Below are 18,589 nucleotides of genomic sequence, written 5' to 3'. Positions count from 1 at the left end.
TTGAAGATGGAGGAAGACAAAAGATTCAAACACGAGGTGCCATAAGGTCTGAAGCAAAGACCAAATGCCCATACGGGATGCTGTGACGCCAGGACAGGAGAGGGATGAGCACATTACATTTGCTGTCCAGGTGCGATCTGATAACACATCGGATCGCACTTGTACCAATATTTGTCTATGGGGACGTGTACATATCCGTTTTTTTTATCTCAGACAGAGTCTGTTCAAGGTGAAAAATCGCTGCGTGCATGAGTTTGATCCAACAGTCGCATCGCACTTGGCCATTCAAGTCAATGAGTGCTTGGAAAACATCGCACTGCACTTGGATGACATCTGAGAGCAGTACGATTTACGCTCGCTGACTGAATGGAGAAGATGGAGAACTTTTCTCTTCTCATCCAAGAGAATCGAATCACACTCTGATCGGAATGTGATTAGCATAATCCACCTGATTCTCTCCGATGAGAGAATCTACGGCTATCTGCACCTGCCCTTAGACAGGTAATATAATTTTTTTTATTCTTCTCCTAGCTCTCCAAAGAACCCAGCAAAATTATGTTGAGCAGGTCACTATTTCGCTGGATTTGTGCAAATAAAATTCCGAAAAATTTAGGTTTTGGCAAATCCAATATTTTTGTGTGAAATTCTTGACAAATTTGATTTGTTATGAACCATCTCAATGATCTGTATTCATCCTATCATTGTTAGTGATTCAGGGGTAGTAATGATAATTCATTGTAAGGCAAATATACAGTACAGGTCATTAGTTCTGGTAGAGTTGATATAAATCCTTGCTATCAGTCACTTAGTTTACAGATCTCTGATATTCTGCAATAATATTGCCTTACTAGATAGTAGATGTTCTATTGCTTCTGATAAAAACAATAATATCCTTGCCCCATTCTCCAACTATTTTATTTTGCTTTTTTTGCCCATTTTCTAAATGTCCTCATCTTCTTAATGGAGCCCCAGACCCCAGGATGAAGATAGCCAGATTTAGCTGCCACTTGAGGATCTCAGATGCTATCATTATCTGCGCACAGCTTGACTTCTCTCTAATCCTCTCTGGAACTTACAACAAGTTTAAATGTCCATGCATGATGTTATTAGCTGGCTTTAAGTAAGTACTTAAGAGCAAGATTTCACCACAAGACACATAAATTCACCAATCACTTCATTTATAAAGAAATGATTGAACCAATATCAAGTTAAAGCTCTTCTGCTCATTGTCATTGAGTATTCTCAAATTTTGGAAAATCAAAAATTCTATAAGCTTTTTTTTATTTATTGTTATCCAGAAAAACAAAATCAGATCTCTTCTTTCTACATTTAGGCTATGTGCACACAGAGTTTTTCAAGGAATTTTTGGCGCAGAAACTAAGTGAACAGTAAGTGAAATCTCTCCAAATCCTGCTTAAAAATCTTAAAACCCCACAAAAAACTTTTGAGTTTCCTCTTAGTTTCTGCTCCTCAAGCTCAGCAAAAAGACTCCATCCGCATAACCTGATATGCCCCAATGTCATCTTTATAAATAATAACGTGATTTTATTTTTGGGGGGGGGGGATGTTAAATAACATAAGATCCTAAAATTATAACAATTTTAATGTAATTACTTATCTTCAAATTTTTTCACCACTCGCTCGCACCCTTTGTGTGAGTGCCAACTATATCCGTTCATATGTGATAATGTGTCTTGGGCCTCATTCAGACGTCCATATTTATACACATACGTGAAAAAATGGTATCGGTGTCATTAGTGTTTTGCATCAGTATGTTCATTTTTATCAGTGTGTCATCAGTGTGTCCGTCTTCGCCATCAATGTGTCATCAGTGTTTTTCACAGGTAGATGAAGACATAAATAAAGGACAAAGCTTCTCCTATCCTCTGCAATGTTAAACACATAAGGCACACGGACGGCACACGGACGGCACACAGATGCCATCCGTGTGCTTTGTTTTTCACGAACCAATAGACATATAGTGGCCCTTTTCATCCATGCTGCCAGAAAAAAAACGGACATGTCTCCATGTATTTTGCATGGACACTTGGCCCATGAAGAACATGGACCTGTGATCAGCAGCATAGATTATAATGGGTACGTGCTTTATCCATGAAAAACACGCATACCGCAAGTACGTTCAACACAGATGTCAGGATGAGGCCTTAATGGGGCCGACCAATCCACTCACACTGCAGACACACGTTGATGATCGCTATAGAACCACAGTGGATCAAGAAAGAAAGCAGAAATGCAATGGGGGAACCCAAACAGCCACAGCAAATGGAAAGTATAGCGGAGAGTTTTATTATTGTTTTTAGCATCTTAATAATATTTTGTTCTTGCATACAAATATCTGAAATGGAAGAAGAACTTAAATTGTTACCTGACCTGAAAGCAGACAACCAGTGGTTAAAAGATGAGCCTTAATCAGAGTGATAAGCAAGCTTTCTAGATAATATATAGTTATTCAGGCCATATGCCACACTGACCATCTTCTTTGAAGTGAATGTAAATAAGGCCTCATTCAGACGTCCATGAATCATGTACATGTTCTATCCGTGATTCCCACACATGAGACACCTAACCATTAAAGTCTATGGTGCTATTCACATGTCCGTGTTTGTTTTTTCTTTTTTTCAGACTCTGTGTCTGCCAAGAAATCGCATAGATGAGTCACAGATCAAAATGACCCATACAAGTCTATGTGAAAATCACGGACAGCACATGAATGGCAGCAGGGCTCAATCCGTCTGAATGAGACCTAACAGTAGACTGTCCTGACATCCCCCTTCTTCAAAAAAGTTTATTTGAGACATATTTTTTACTAAGGAAAATATGCAGCTGCCAGAAACCTCTGACTCCGCTTATATCTGTGAAAACAATACAATGAGACAGGTTAAAATCCTATTGTAATTCTAATGGACATAGGATCATCTCTAAAGATTACTAGTGGAAACCACCAAAATGAATAGGGTCAGGCAACCAAAGTCTCATGGACATTGCCAGCTTGAGTCATACAAGTGTGAGCCAGCTCTATATACAGGGTGATTCAATCAGCATGGTGCAAACTACAGCCTCTGCATTCATAACCGAGAAAACACAAATTTACTAACATGAACTGACTCACAATCCTAGATTTATCTATACGCCACAAATGTACAAAGTGATTTTCATTTGTGATCTGGAGATGTAGGTGGTAGTCCAATTCTGCCCAGATGTGTGCCAGCATGTCCTCTGATGTGGACCCCATTGTTTTAGTGATGCTTTGTCTCAGGACAATTAGATTCTGTGGCTGGGGGGTCTTTGATGTAGCCCCACAGAAAGAGTTTGTGAGGTGTGAGGTCTGGTGATCATGGAGGACAGCAGAACATTGAGTCGATCTGAGATAACACATCACTGAAAAGTCCTTATCTGAGGATATGCCGAATGTGTCTGGACAGAACCGGACCACCACCTAGACCTCTGCCGTGGCACCGATGGATATGACTTTGAACATCTGTAGTGTATAGATAAAACTTGGTTAGATAGATGAGTCTTATCATGTGAATATATTTCTGTTATCTTCTCTCGGTTATGAAAACCGCGGCTGTAATTTTTCCCCATTCTTCTTGAATCACCCTGTATACTAATATCAGCTATGTACCATCTAGTGCATATCAATACATGATTTAGATGCTCCAGTTTGCATATGGGAGGCAGATGAGTGAAATCTTCTGTGTCCTGCTTGTGTCATACACAGAGCCATGGTTCTGGGGGATAACATGATGTCAGGGGGTGGCAGAGGGTCGCTGTGTTCCACAGATCAGCAGCACCTACTGGAAGGAGTTACACACAGAGCATCAGAACACTGAGCTTTGAAAGAACAGCTGCGTCTCCTAGGAAACACCAATCAGCGAGCGGCGGAGCCAGCGACTCACAGGAGCAGGGAGCTGGACCATTCGGTGGCAGCACCAGACTCCTATGGAGAGATTACTGGCTGCACATCAGCATCTGATGGTACAGGGGGGACCTGGACTAGTTCTTCTCATTTACCCTGAATTATTCTATCCCCCGGCTCCTATGTGAGCAGAGCAGCGGCCTTTTATGTAAAATCTCATCCACTGAATTATCAGAGCAGCAGAAAACTGATCCATCACAATCACTGTAATATGCAGAAGCAGGGGGAGAAAAAGGCGATAGAGAAATGGATATGCTGTCAGAACGGAATATAGATCTATGGATAGATAGATAGATAGATAGATAGATAGATAGATAGATAGATCTATAGATAGATAGATAGATAGATAGATAGATAGATAGATAGATCTATAGATAGATAGATAGATAGATCTATAGATAGATATATGGATGGATAGATAGATAGATAGATCTATAGATAGATAGATAGATAGATAGATCTATAGATAGATATATGGATGGATAGATAGATAGATAGATCTATAGATAGATAGATAGATAGATAGATAGATAGATAGATAGATCTATAGATAGATAGATAGATAGATAGATAGATAGATAGATCTATAGATAGATAGATAGATAGATCTATAGATAGATCTATAGATAGATAGATAGATCTCTTTCAATGTAGAACTAAGGAACATATTGTACCATCACTAAATACCTACTCTTTCCTTTCTTCTTTTTTCTCCAAATAGTCTATCTATCTATCTATCTATCTATCTCACTCCCATGTATCTATTGCTCTACTTATATCTTCATTATCTTTTTTTTTTTCTTTCATTCTTTCACTCTTTTCTGGCTTACTCCCTTCTTTCTTTCTTTCTTTCTTTCTTTCTTTCTTTCTTTCTTTCCTTCTTTTTATTTCTTTCTTTCTTTTTCTTTCATTATTTATATATCTATCAGTGATTGTGTACATTCTATAGTTTTTTTGCTACTATGCACATGGGAGAATAAATCACTACGTTTTTGCATCTAATATATTGGGTTTCTTGCTCTATCTATCTGTCTATCTATCTATATATTATCTATTTATATATCTATATATTTTCTATCTATATATCTATATATTATCTATCTATCTATATATATTATCTGTCAATATATCTATATAGTATCTATCTATCTATCCATATATATCTATCTGCCTACTAACACAAACTGCATTGGGAGATCCATTTTTTCAAATGCATTTGAATCAATGTAATTTTCCAAAAATAAGTTATGTTTTAAAAATCAATATCGAGCATGTTTTTCTTTCAAATTGACTTGTTGTGCCATGTTAGATATGCCTATGGCAACTGATTTGCTTGAGCTGGTTAACAGACCTGAAGTAGTAGGCATCTAGGCATACATAGCGTAGGGTCACTTTGGGACATAGACACCAAAGCATGTAATTATTTTATCATGTGAAATCTGCCTTTTAGTAATGGCGATTAAGCTTCATACAGCGTAAACATGCGTAAAAAACTATTCTTATTATACAATATATTTGAAATGTGCTCTATACTTCCTGCTTACAGAAGATTGTTCTAGTCATAAGCACACAATAAAGAAATATAGATAAATAAATATCTCTCTCTTTACATATATTTATATATATATTACGTAGACATGTAAGAATGAAGCATTCAGATGGTTTCTAAATAATGTTTGTATCAATCCAAGAAATGCAAGAAATAACATATGACACCAGCCACATTGTGTAACCAATAAAAATAGTAATATATACATTCATGTATGAATTTAGCACTTTAATAAATGAAAAATAATTACACATATAAGAACATATACGCATATACACCTATAAGACTACATATGTGTGTGTGCATATATATTTATATATATATATATATACATATATATATATATATATATATATATATATATATAAAACGTGATTATTATTTTTGAGTAATAACCACCACAAGTGATATGGGATGACGTAATAGGTGATATAATAGGATAAACAGAGTAACACAGAGCAGAATGAGGATCTTCCCATGTTGTGGTGAGGAGCTGTCACACACATGCACGGTGCTGCACCCCCTCCATTGTACCGCGCACAGCATTGTAGGCCCGGCAATGATATTAGTTCTAGTGTGGGAAAATATTATAATTGAGATCTGGGACGTTATTTGCAGGCTTGGAGATTTTCTTTACACTGGGCTGACATTTAGTACAGCCCCGGTGAGGAAGACAATGCACCCATTCATGGCTCTAGACGTAGATTTCAATCGACTTAAGCAGGCACAATGGAACTTGCTCATTCACTGGTTACACATATTGTGTTCTCATATTTTCTCTCAGCAAAAGTATAATGACTCAGTATTGTATGGCCGCAGAGACAAGAGCCAGGACAAGGGGGACTAGTTTTGTCTGACGGTGTGAGAAAGTCGTGGAGGGAGCTTTTCTTCCAGATGGTGTTACATTCAGCTGTCTTCTCAGCACTGGCCTGGCCTGGCAATCTGCTGCTGCTGCCCCCCGTACACAATGCCCGAGCCCTGCTCCCCACTAGTTAACATGCACACTCACGCCACATGCAACTGCACTCCAAATGCTTTACCAAGGGGAGACGGTGTATACAGACTTCTACTACACCCTGTCTGCAGAATAACCAGCACCCAAATACTAGTCTCAAGACAGGGAGCGAGGGAGCAATATCCTAACCTCACACTACCTTGCCTATCACATGCTAACAACTGGCATCTCACATAGAGACAGGGAGCAGAAAGCAAAAAAATCTTTATGTGCAAGTATGTGTGAGTGGAACTAGGTTCATCTATCTATCTATCTATCTATCTATCTATATATCTATTATTTATCTATTATCTATCTATTCCATATATATCTATTATCTATCCATATATCTATCACATATCTATCTATCCATTCATCTATTTATCATCTATCTATCTATCTATCTATCTACCTATCTATCTATCTATCTATCTATCTCTCCTCCTTGTAGAAAAAAAGCATAGCCCCTTCATACTTTGCACAGTATAAACAATGGATTGGACTACATATTATGCAAAACAATCAAAAACATATTAACAGGGAATTTAGATTGAGAGCCACAAAGGGGACTGTGATGATGTATATAGAAATCTGAGGAAGTTAATGACACTATATAAGCAAGAAATAATAATAATAATTAATGAAGGATAAATGGATAAATGTACAGCTTCTGTACAAAATGAAAATATTTATACAATGTATAAACATACATATATATATATATATATATATATATATATATATATATATATATATATATATATATATATTAGATTTTTTCACCATTGAATGTGAGGGCTGAACTTCATATTGATTTTGTATAGAAGCTGTACATTCATGCTTTTTTAGCATTATTATTATTATTTAAATTGCTTGATTGTATAGGACCATTAAATCCCCAGTATTTTCCAGACATCACCATGACAGTCCTCTTTGTGACTCACAATCTATGAATGGTGTGTATATATTACACACTACACTATGACATGAAGTGCTGGTGAAGAAAGTTAACCTTGCCTCAGTAAAGGATTATGACAAAACTCAATGGTCACTGTAGGAAATAAACAATATAACTATGTGTTTTACACAAATACAACCAATGAACACAAACCTATGCTAGAGACAGAATTCCAGCTTCTTTTGCTCAGCATCTAGGGACCATATGACAAGGCAGAGAGTGGAGTCATTTGACTCTGTTGAGTGCTTTTAATAAACAATGGGCCTCCCAGCAAACATATTATTGTCTTAATTGAAGCAGCTTGAGAAAGAAAACCAGCACACTTTGTAATGTAAATGTGAATTGTGGCAGACAAAGGCTGTAGGTAAATAGAACCCCTGGACTAGTAATAAATGATGTACATGTATCCACTTATTGCTGAATGCTTGTTTGTGGAAACATTGTTTGAAATGTAAATAAACAAGGTTTTCTCCTTTCTCCAGAGCTGAACTAAAAGGCCAACACGTGTAACAGCCACCAATGTGGGCATTAATGCAAATAAAGTGTCCTGCAGCAAGTCAGTAAAGCTGTCATGTAAAGCCTGTCCCACAAGGGCTGTTTACAAGCTAACTCCTGCTTAATACATACAGGCTCCCAAGAAGCTAAAAGACATAAACATTGCAGAGTTACTTGACAATTAATGAGTATGGCAGGAAGAGGATGAAGCAAACTAAAGCCCCATAAGCACCATACCATTCCAAGAATTCACCTCTTGTCTTAAGATGGCCAAAAAAATATATATATGCATGTGTCTATACAAATGTATACATAAACTCCCTGCAATCCTGCTGACCATTAGAAATAGGGAGAGGTGTAAGAATAAGCTCATGGGCTTCAGCTACCTTGTGTCATGGGCCTCAGCCACCAGTGGATCATTTCCCTCTTTCTCTCCGTTTATATATATATGGAGGAAGTCAAGTGACAGCTACTATATGTCATGGCCACCTTTGTATTTTACATTTTCTGGACGTCTTATAACAAAATCAAGGAAAAATATTTTTTTTATGGACACAATGGAAAACCATAACAAATCATTATAATTGATGCATGCCTACAGCCCATAATTCTGATTTCAGTTGCAGTCACTGTCAACTGTAAAATTATAATTACAGTCAAAATAATCTGTATATCTCTATTAGCATCAAAAAAATCACGGACGCCTTACATTTTTTTTAGGACAGGGAAAAAAGTGCCTTATTGTTACAGATGGTCCTACAATTTCTGGACCGTTGGCAACCCAGATAGCCACCTTTTAAAATATAGGTAAAGTAAAGCATTTTGACCAATTTCTTCATCATTTGTAATCAGCCAATGGTATGTAGAAGGCATAACCATCATGGCTGACAAAATGTTTTGTGCTAGTTAAAAAATAATATTATTTTCTATAATAATCAACACATTACTATTACATATTGCAATTGGCCATATCCTGCTAGCAGAAATCACATCAATTAAAGGTAGATAGATTATAAGGAAAAAAGTTATTGACAACTACATGCAAAGCTCTTGGCTTGATATTAATAGTCTACATAGGAAGAAGGCCAGGGGCCTAGATATAAACAGATTCTGCTTAGGTCTCCACTGAAAAAAGAGGAAAAAGCAGAGATATCAACAGGCGCTGTCAGATACCTGAAGAAGAGGTCATCTCGACCTTGAAGCACGTGGTATATTGTTATTGGAATAAATATTTTACCGTAACTGGAGAAAGAACCTGGACTTGGCTTTATTTGGAGTAACAGCGCCCATTGATAACCCTACTTTTTACTTGTTAGATTGGAGACCTATACAAAATCTGTTTGTCTGGAAGGGGCCTGCAATTTTGAGCAGCGGTCAGGTTTTTCCTTCTCATTTGTATATTGCTTTTAGGGACCAATATATAACTGGAAGGAGGCTGGTAAGGAATGAGCCTTGGGTTTGAAGTACAAGAGGGGCTCCAACAAGGCCATCTATTCTAATACTTGGCGACCCTATCAAATAAGTTATGTGGTATGGAAAGAAAAAAGGCACGCACACATTGAAGGTGCAGAACACTCACCATGACCTACTTACAACTAGATCAAAACAACTCATTTGTCGCTTGATCATGTGATACAAACACACGATAAAAGAGAATATCCATACAATACTAAAACCTTAGTCTGGCTGGAAATGGCCACACATACTGTAGGCCTATAAAGAGATATACAATAACTATATATTTTCCATCATGGCACTAAACCAACATATAACATCCAGAGGGGCCGACAAGGAAAATAATCACGTCACAAAATCTGGCCAAAGGCTCTTTTTTTGTTAATAATTATCACTAAGAGAAGTGAGCAGGCCATTTCAATATTTCAGCGCCCTATTTCTGTAATCCTATTTTACCAGCTATGTCCTTCAGAAGTACTGTATCGAGTACATGTAAAACTGGCGAGGCTGCAATTTCATGTGACATTTTATGCAACAGATATGGTCATTGTTGGTGACAATGCAAAAGAAGCAAGGAGCAAACAACACTTTTCATGTGTCATAATTAGACCACGGAACAATAACAAAGACGCTATCAGGTACGTGAGACCACTGTGACATACACATAATAATAATATAAGGCTGACATATCTGTGCACACAATAATAGGCCGATTAATAGATATTCAACTTCACAAAAAAATAGGACTAGAAAATGGGCCATTATTTGTGTACTGGTGGTATAGTACATATCTGTGTATTCTAGCACAGCAGACACAGAATGGAGAGGGTATGGTCTCCAGACATACAGTATGCACTGCTGCTCCTGTCCTCTTATTCACACAGCAAGCAGGAAATCACAGTTACCCTGTTTAACCCTGTACAGTGTTAATGCCTTATTATTAAATGTCCATATGTTTCATTGTGCCACAGCATATGTGCTTACCAGGCTTCACTTAATACAAAAGCCCAAGTGTTACATCTTCAGGTCTGTTCCCTCGTCTTTGGGGATATGTGTTAAAATGAAATGTGAATATATTCTGCTAAATCCACCTCTTGTTTCAATCCCATTTTAAACAATGGGGTGGTTTTGTACATGGGTGAAGAGGGCAGGTTTAGGATTACAGTATGACTGAATTGTATAAAACAGCCCCTGACTGTTCTGTGTAGAGACTACGTATAAAATGTCGACAAATGTGAGTGTATGTTTAATGAAACACGCTGCATTAGTATCATGATTGTATTAGTGCTCAGGGCCTACTCTACTGTAAAGCTTCATACAATTCATTTTACCTATTTATGGAGGCTAAGGAACAAAACTTACCATTACAGAACTTGCCACTTTCATTCTGCATAGCTCTGACCATTACATAGGTGTAATTCCAATGTAGCAGAGCTGAGAGTGTTACTGTGAAACAGCAGTTTGTCACATGGCACAGCCCACCAAAGACTTAAGAAACAGATAAAAGACTGTCACATTGACACATACACACAGGTACACATACTCATATTCAGACACACAAATACACACATTCACACGTGCACATACACACTCATTCTCAAACACATACCCAGTTATACACACTCAATCTTGCACACACACACAAAACACATGCACACAAAGACAGACACACACACATACACAGTTATACACACTCAATCTTGCACAGACATATACACACAAAGACACACACACACAGACACACAAAGACACACACACGTACATACGCATACACTCACATACACAAACATACCATTGCACACAAACACAAACTTACATACACATACACACATGCATACGCACATGCGCACTCACTCATACAAAGACCCACACACAAAGACACACACATATACATGCACACACTCACATGCACACACAAACTTACATCCACAAAAACACAAACTTGAATACACATGCATATGCAAAGACACGCACACACGCATATGCACACAAACTCCCATACACACATGCACATACATACGCACACACACAGACACACACATACACATGAGCACATACAGACAGACGCACACCCACACATACATACACATACACACACAAACATACACACACATAAGCACACAAACTCACATACAAATGTACATATGCATACGCACACACATAGACAGACACACATACACATGAGCACATACACACATACAGACTCACCCATACATACAGACACATATGCACACAAACTCCCAAACACATGTACATATGCATACGCACACACACATACACACACACACATACACACAAGCCTACACACAATAATAACCTTATCAATAGGTTGGTTTTTATAAATGAGATAAAATAATAACTGCTTTATCACAATAGAAACAATGTACCATTTAATTAAAGACTTATCCTAAGATCACTCATATAAGAAAAATGTCTTCTATTTTACACCAGTGAGTAAAGTTCGAGTCCACATTACAATTCCCACTATCTGTATGTATAACGGAAATACACAACACAGTCACCAGCACCATGTACACAAATCACAAATGTATCACAACTACCGCAATCTGTAAACAGCTAAATACACAAATATTTATATATTGATAAATAAATAGGTTTTCTGTGAAGATCTACAGTGACCATTACAATATTACACACATTTTTTACAGAAGAGGCTGTAAGACATGTCCCATTGTATGGGCTTTTGTCTGATTCTGAGAAGGCCCAAAGCCTGGAGTCTGCACATGAATCAAAACATAGGGAGAGATCATATCTTCATATATACTGAGGAAAACACCAGAGCTAGCAGCCGCATGAGCCGTTGTGTAAAAAGTATTTCATGTCTTTTTCTCTTTAACCACAAAATGGATTAGGTGTGGAAAAGACTGAGATGCTAAATGCAACAACCACATAGACCAGCATGTGTAAGGGATAATATGTATAGGAAAGGCCGAACATTGCCACATGAGAGCGCTCACACGTCAGCGACCAGAAACAATATTCTAATCACCCGACATAAATATCAATCATTACTTATAATCACAACATCTATGATACTCGGAGGATCAGTCCAAAGCATTTACATTTTTTTCATGGAGACATTTTTGGATTCTGATTTGATAGCTAACTATTATTATCTATTGTAATGTGAATTTATGGGGGGGTCACAATATTTAATTCTGAGGCACGCACCATATATCGTGTATAGATCAGATATGCTCAGACTTTTTTTTTATATTGTTACCAATAATTGTTTCTTATATGAAACTTATTATTAGATGAGTCACATTGGACTGTATATCTACATCAGTTACAATTGTATCATTAACTCGAATAGTCAATGATGGGACATCCACATATCCTAACCATACGCTGATTAGTTGTCCTTTATCATGCACACAAGGCACAGACTCATTCATATCTTACAATATCTACATGATATCGCTCTAACAATGCCCATAATGCCAAGGCCAATGATGAATAAGCAGCCGCTACTAAGTCTATGGCATGGCAAATACATTCAGTCACAATCTACTAAAAATATATTTTTGTGTTTATTATATATATATATATATATATATATAGTTATTTATATATTATATATATATATATATTTTTTTTTATTATTTATATATATATATATATATATACATATATATGCACATACATAAATATATATACTTTTTTTTTCAAAATTATCAAGTGTAATTTACCGCCAAGCACATGTCCTGGATCAAGAATTTACAAAGTCAGGCTCACAATATCTACATGATATCGCTCTAACAATGCCCATAATGCCAAGGCCCATAATAAATAAGCAGCCACTACTAAGCCTTTGGCATATTAAGTGCATTCAGTCAGAATCTACTAAAAATAAATTTTTGTGTTAATTATGTATATATACATATATATATATATATATATATATATATATATATATATATATGTATACATTTTTTTCCAAGATTATCAAGGGTAATTTACAGCCAGGCACATGTCCTGGAACAAGTATTTACAAAATCGTACACATCAATTGCAACAACCTAATATTTTGGTTATACAATGCTGGCTAATTTTGAAACAATATTGTATATATATATATCTTATTTTTACCTTTATAGTTTTATAAATCACCCCTGCTCATCACACATACACAATCTCTGTAAAGATAATTAAGGATGAAACGTACGTGGTGAAAATGAGGGAATTACTATTAGAACTTTTGCACACAACATTTAAAAAAGACATGATGGCAACCTTGGTCGCTTTAAAACTGACAAACAGATTAATATCAGATCATGTTTAATGAAATCCAGTTCTACAAGGCCAGACAGCCAGATAGCATGTAATAAGAAGAAATCAAGTAAGCATCTATTTTGTGGCACCACATTATGTCCACATTATTGTTTCTATTCATATAATGCTTTTAAACTTTTATCAAAGATAATGCAATGAAAACAGAAATCTGCAGTAAGATAACAATAATGGGGGCTGGTATGAATCTGACTAAATCCCCATATGCTGTAAGGTTCCCCTGAGCTCTTATAGCCGAGCCTTCATTATTCTTTAGGGTGCAGTGCACATTCTTATTTTTTTTTTCTTCTTTTTTCATTTTTTTGAATAACATAAAGAGACATTACCTAATGAACTCTTTTGCTTCAAATGATAATGGGATTTTGGTTCTTTGATCAATCCAAAGGCAGCATTTGTTCCCCTTTTGGCCTCATTTTGCAACCCAAAGACTTTAATAAATAGACCCCATGTTGTCATAATTGTGTGTCTTCTAGTTTAGTTTCCCAGCACTTGAATATGCGGGCTATAAGCAGGATAATTTATTATGACAACATGCTATACTATGAATTGCATGTGTGAGTCTATAAATCTATAGATGTTATTATACCGAGATATTAGGAAATATAGCCTTATAGCCATATATATAAATATATATGTATGTATATATATTTATATATATGGATATAAAGCTATATATATATATATATATATATATATATATATAGAGCTAGCTATATTTCCTAACATCTTGGTGTAATATATATATAAGATACCTGGCTGTAGGCTTTGAGGCCTATACTTTTCTGAATTGTATGCACACATGTCTCAAAGATAAAAAAAAAAAAACATTCCATGAGTTAAAAATCTGCAAATAAGTCACCCACATGCATCATTTCTTTATTTGTTTAGTAGAATTATAAGTGGGGCAGACTCGTCATCACTTACTGTATAAGTTTCTACTATCCTGGTGAAAGGTAAAACTTTGCAGCCCACCACAATAGGTCATTACATCATATATATATATATATATATATATATATATATATATATATATATATATATATATACATATACACACACCAGGCTATAAAAGTCAAGGCTAAGATATTATTATTATTATTATTATTCCTTTGTTGGTGTCCTTTAAGTTATCAGAGTACTTTGGACCTACATCTTCATTTTCTTGTGACCCTAGTAGTATATGATATATGTGTTATCTATTTGATAATTGGCTGTAATTGTCAATACTGTTATTCTCCACGGTAGCAGCGCCTTGTGACACTCACGTAGCAGGTTTATGATTCTTTGTATACTTTGCTTAGTTTGGGACCATCCAAGTTTACATCTATTTTGCATGGACATTTAGGATTACTAATATTTCACTGTGCTTGTTTTCTTGCGATTCTAGATGCAATAATCTAAGCATCTTGCTGGTTATTAGGCAAACAAAAAGCAGACAGTGTGCTGCTGCTAAGCAGTTGGTGCTCTCATTGGGGAGCCTGCAGATGGCTGTGGGTGGGAAATGCCTGCACTTTCTTAAGCTTTAAGATGAGTGTGGTGTTGGAGCACTTGCTGTGTGTCACCTCCCCACCCCCCTCCTGCAAGGCTGTCTGTCACAGGCTGCCGGGGTATGGCATTGCCACTTGCCCCCGAGCGTGGGAATAGGAGCGTCCAGCCGTTCACATCTCTCCAGCATTCCGTTTAACCGAATCAATTAGGCAGGACAGGCCCCCATTTTTTTTTCTATCTCCTCCCCCTTTTCCATTTTTGTCACTTGTGTCTATGTCCTAATTATTTGAGTTTGGGATGCCAGAGCTGTTTCCTGGCTAGATCGGTCCAGGCTTACACAACAACAAGGGCAAAGAAGAGGAGCCAAGGAGCACACGTGGCTTCTTTTTTGGCTTGAATGTCACTTTTATTTCCAATGCTGGAAGTAAAGTAAGAAAGGGCTAGAAAGCAAAGTAAGACAGGACCATTTCTTAACAAAGGGGGGAAAAAAGAACTCTTCTTTATCACATCCTTATGCTCCAGTGAGTTCCTCAAGGAGACCCCCTCACAAGACACAGGCATGTGTCCTTTTATCTTCTATAGAATAAGGACATCTTCAGCCAGCAAGTATATTTTCATACTCAATATCTAGTTTATTTATTAGGAATATATTAGAGCCAAACATGGAATTAATAGAAAGAAACCTGAGAAATGTCTGGTACAAAATGAATATACAGAAAGTCAAAGGACAAGCTGACTGCATATAAAAAAGAACACATCCTTTGGAGTCTTTATATGTAATATCTCCTAGAACAATATGGTTTCAGATAAAAAGCCACAACTCGTGCTGTCCATATATTTAATGTATAGGGCTAATTAAAGTGTATTTCCCCATGATATTAGGAGGTATAGACTTCATTTAATCACATATGTTCCTTCAGCCTACTCTATATAGAAGACTTTGCATCTTTTCCATACACCTTCTCCACATTATCTGCCAATCAGATCAAAAAACAATGCATCAAAAGTTGCATATACATTACCATCCATTTCCATGAAGTCTTTGCTAATAAAAGCAGGTCCTCGGTGTTAATAATAACGACACACAATACTCCAATCATGAGGTCTATATAAAATCTATACACTTATAGGTCCTTTATATATATGTACCTGGATCAGTCCTTTCCCATCAGTCCTGCTGGGGATTATAGGATCCTATGTGAATAGATGTTTTGGAAGGAGTTTTTACTTTCGGTTATCTAGCTTTATGAAAACCGATAAACTCATACAGCTAGATAACCAAAGATAACAACCACTTCGGGTTTACAGGTCCAGTCTGGAAAGCCACATTCCCTGGGATCAACGCCTTGGAACAATGATCCTCTGGACAAACACATCGGTCATTGCCTGGAATCAGCTCCATAACCAACCATAGGGATCTGTTGCCATCAAAGTTTATACCCAACTTTCCTCCTGGTGGTGAGTTATTCCTTTTGTGATAATCACCAAATATATGCAGCAGAGATGAGAAACCTCCAGCAGCAGCTCCCAAGGTGCAAGGAGCAGCCTCCATCCCTTTCCAGGCCTCTATTTGCATTGTAAATTGCTTCATACTCCCATAAAAGCCCTATGAAGATGTAAAGGCTTGTGCTCTGCGCAGCTCAGACCTCCACAGCAACAAAATCCCAATCCAGTCCAAAGTGACAAGATGATTCAATGGTCTGATCCTGATGCTCCCGTCTCATGCATGCCAGGGCTTTTCCTCTTCCCCAAATGGTGGCAGCTGGATGGCAAACATCTCATGTATGGTGTGTGTTTAGGGGGGCAGCTCCTTGCAGGATTCACATGAAGAAGAGCGAGATGCAGTGTTGCTGCCTTGCTGCTGCTGCTGCCACCGGTCTGAAAAAGGAGAAAAGGGCCATCATTGGAGGGAGGGGGGTGGAGGGGGCTTTTCATTTGCCAAAAAAATGTGGACCAGCCCGGCAAGGTCAAAGGTCCCGGACAGCAGGAGACCAAGGTAATGATGATGTCATGAAGCGGAGAGAAGAAGGGAGAGCTCAAGTGCACGGCTATTGATATGCACGAGTGATCAGCACTCGCCTTCAGCACCGCCAGCGCATGGACAGCTCCCAGATCTTTCATACACAGCCATGTATTATATTCCTAAACCTGCTGCCGCCACCAGTCCAGGGCCCTCTACCTCAGGAAGCCAGGCACAGCTCCCCACGGCCCCCAGCTACAGGCATGGCCAAAAGTTTTGAGACTGACACAAATTTTGGATTTTTCTAAGTTTGCCTCTTCAGTGTTTTTAGATATTTAAGTCGGATGTTTTTCTGGTTACTGAAGTACAATTATCAGCATTTCCTACATTTTAAAACTTTTATTTACAAATACATCAGGTTTATGCAAAGACTTAATATTTACAGTGTTGGCCCTTATTTTTCAAGATTTTTGCTGCTCGCCTTGACAGCTGGATATCGGCTTCTGGGCCAAACCCTGATTGAGGACAGATCATTCTTGTCTAATCAGTGCTTGGAGTTTATCAAAAGTTCTGTGTAAAACTTGATGTATTTGTCAATAAAAGTTTAAAACTTATGAACTGCTGATAATTCTACTTCAATAATCAGAGAAATATCCAGCTAAAAGACCTAAAAATACTGAAGGAGCAAATTTTGTGAAAATAAAAATTTATGTCAGATAATTATGTCCGTCTCAAAACTTTTGACCAAAATCTATTGATATCTAAGTCAGTTGGCTGGAGACTGGGGACCCTATCTCCAGCATCTCTCCTCTGCACTTACTTGCTGTGCACCGAGGATGAGAGGCTCGTAGTTTTTGCTTAAAGCAGGGCCTTGTTTGTTTCAGACTGGGAATCATGGCTGTGAGCTGCAGTGAGTCAGTGGCTAATTACTTTCCTATGGCTTTACACATAGTACTATGCCCTAACTATGCTTCTACCATGAATGACCAGTTGGGCTAAATCTAATTTCCGTACCAATGCCAAAGTGTAAGAGATCCAGAATTAGAAAATATAGATGGGTGTCTAGAAATAAAAGGAAATGACTTTCACAGTCTGTGCTGTAGCAGTAAATATGTAGTTTCCAATATTGCAGCTCTTATAATATAATAATTTGCAAATTAACTATATTAGAATAGTCAATTCAATGGTACACAGTCTCACAGCAGCTATGTAGAACAAATCTGTATCTGTCTTTCTATTTTTCTTTCTTTCTTCTATTCTATCTACTATCAATCTATCTACATACATCTATCTATCAACATCTATCTACTTATTACCTATTCTTTCTTTCTTTCATCTATCCATCTATCTATGTATCTATCATCTATCTCATATCTATCCAGTTGGTGTCATACATTTAAAATGTGCACATCCCTTCAGTTCAGTTTCTATATTAG

This window comes from Phyllobates terribilis, unplaced genomic scaffold (assembly GCF_046119375.1).
Source record: "Phyllobates terribilis strain yellow unplaced genomic scaffold, ASM4611937v1 Scaffold_1__5_contigs__length_1240528914, whole genome shotgun sequence".
Classification (NCBI taxonomy): Eukaryota; Metazoa; Chordata; class Amphibia; order Anura; family Dendrobatidae; genus Phyllobates; species Phyllobates terribilis.
Note: the sequence above shows the minus strand (reverse complement) of the source record.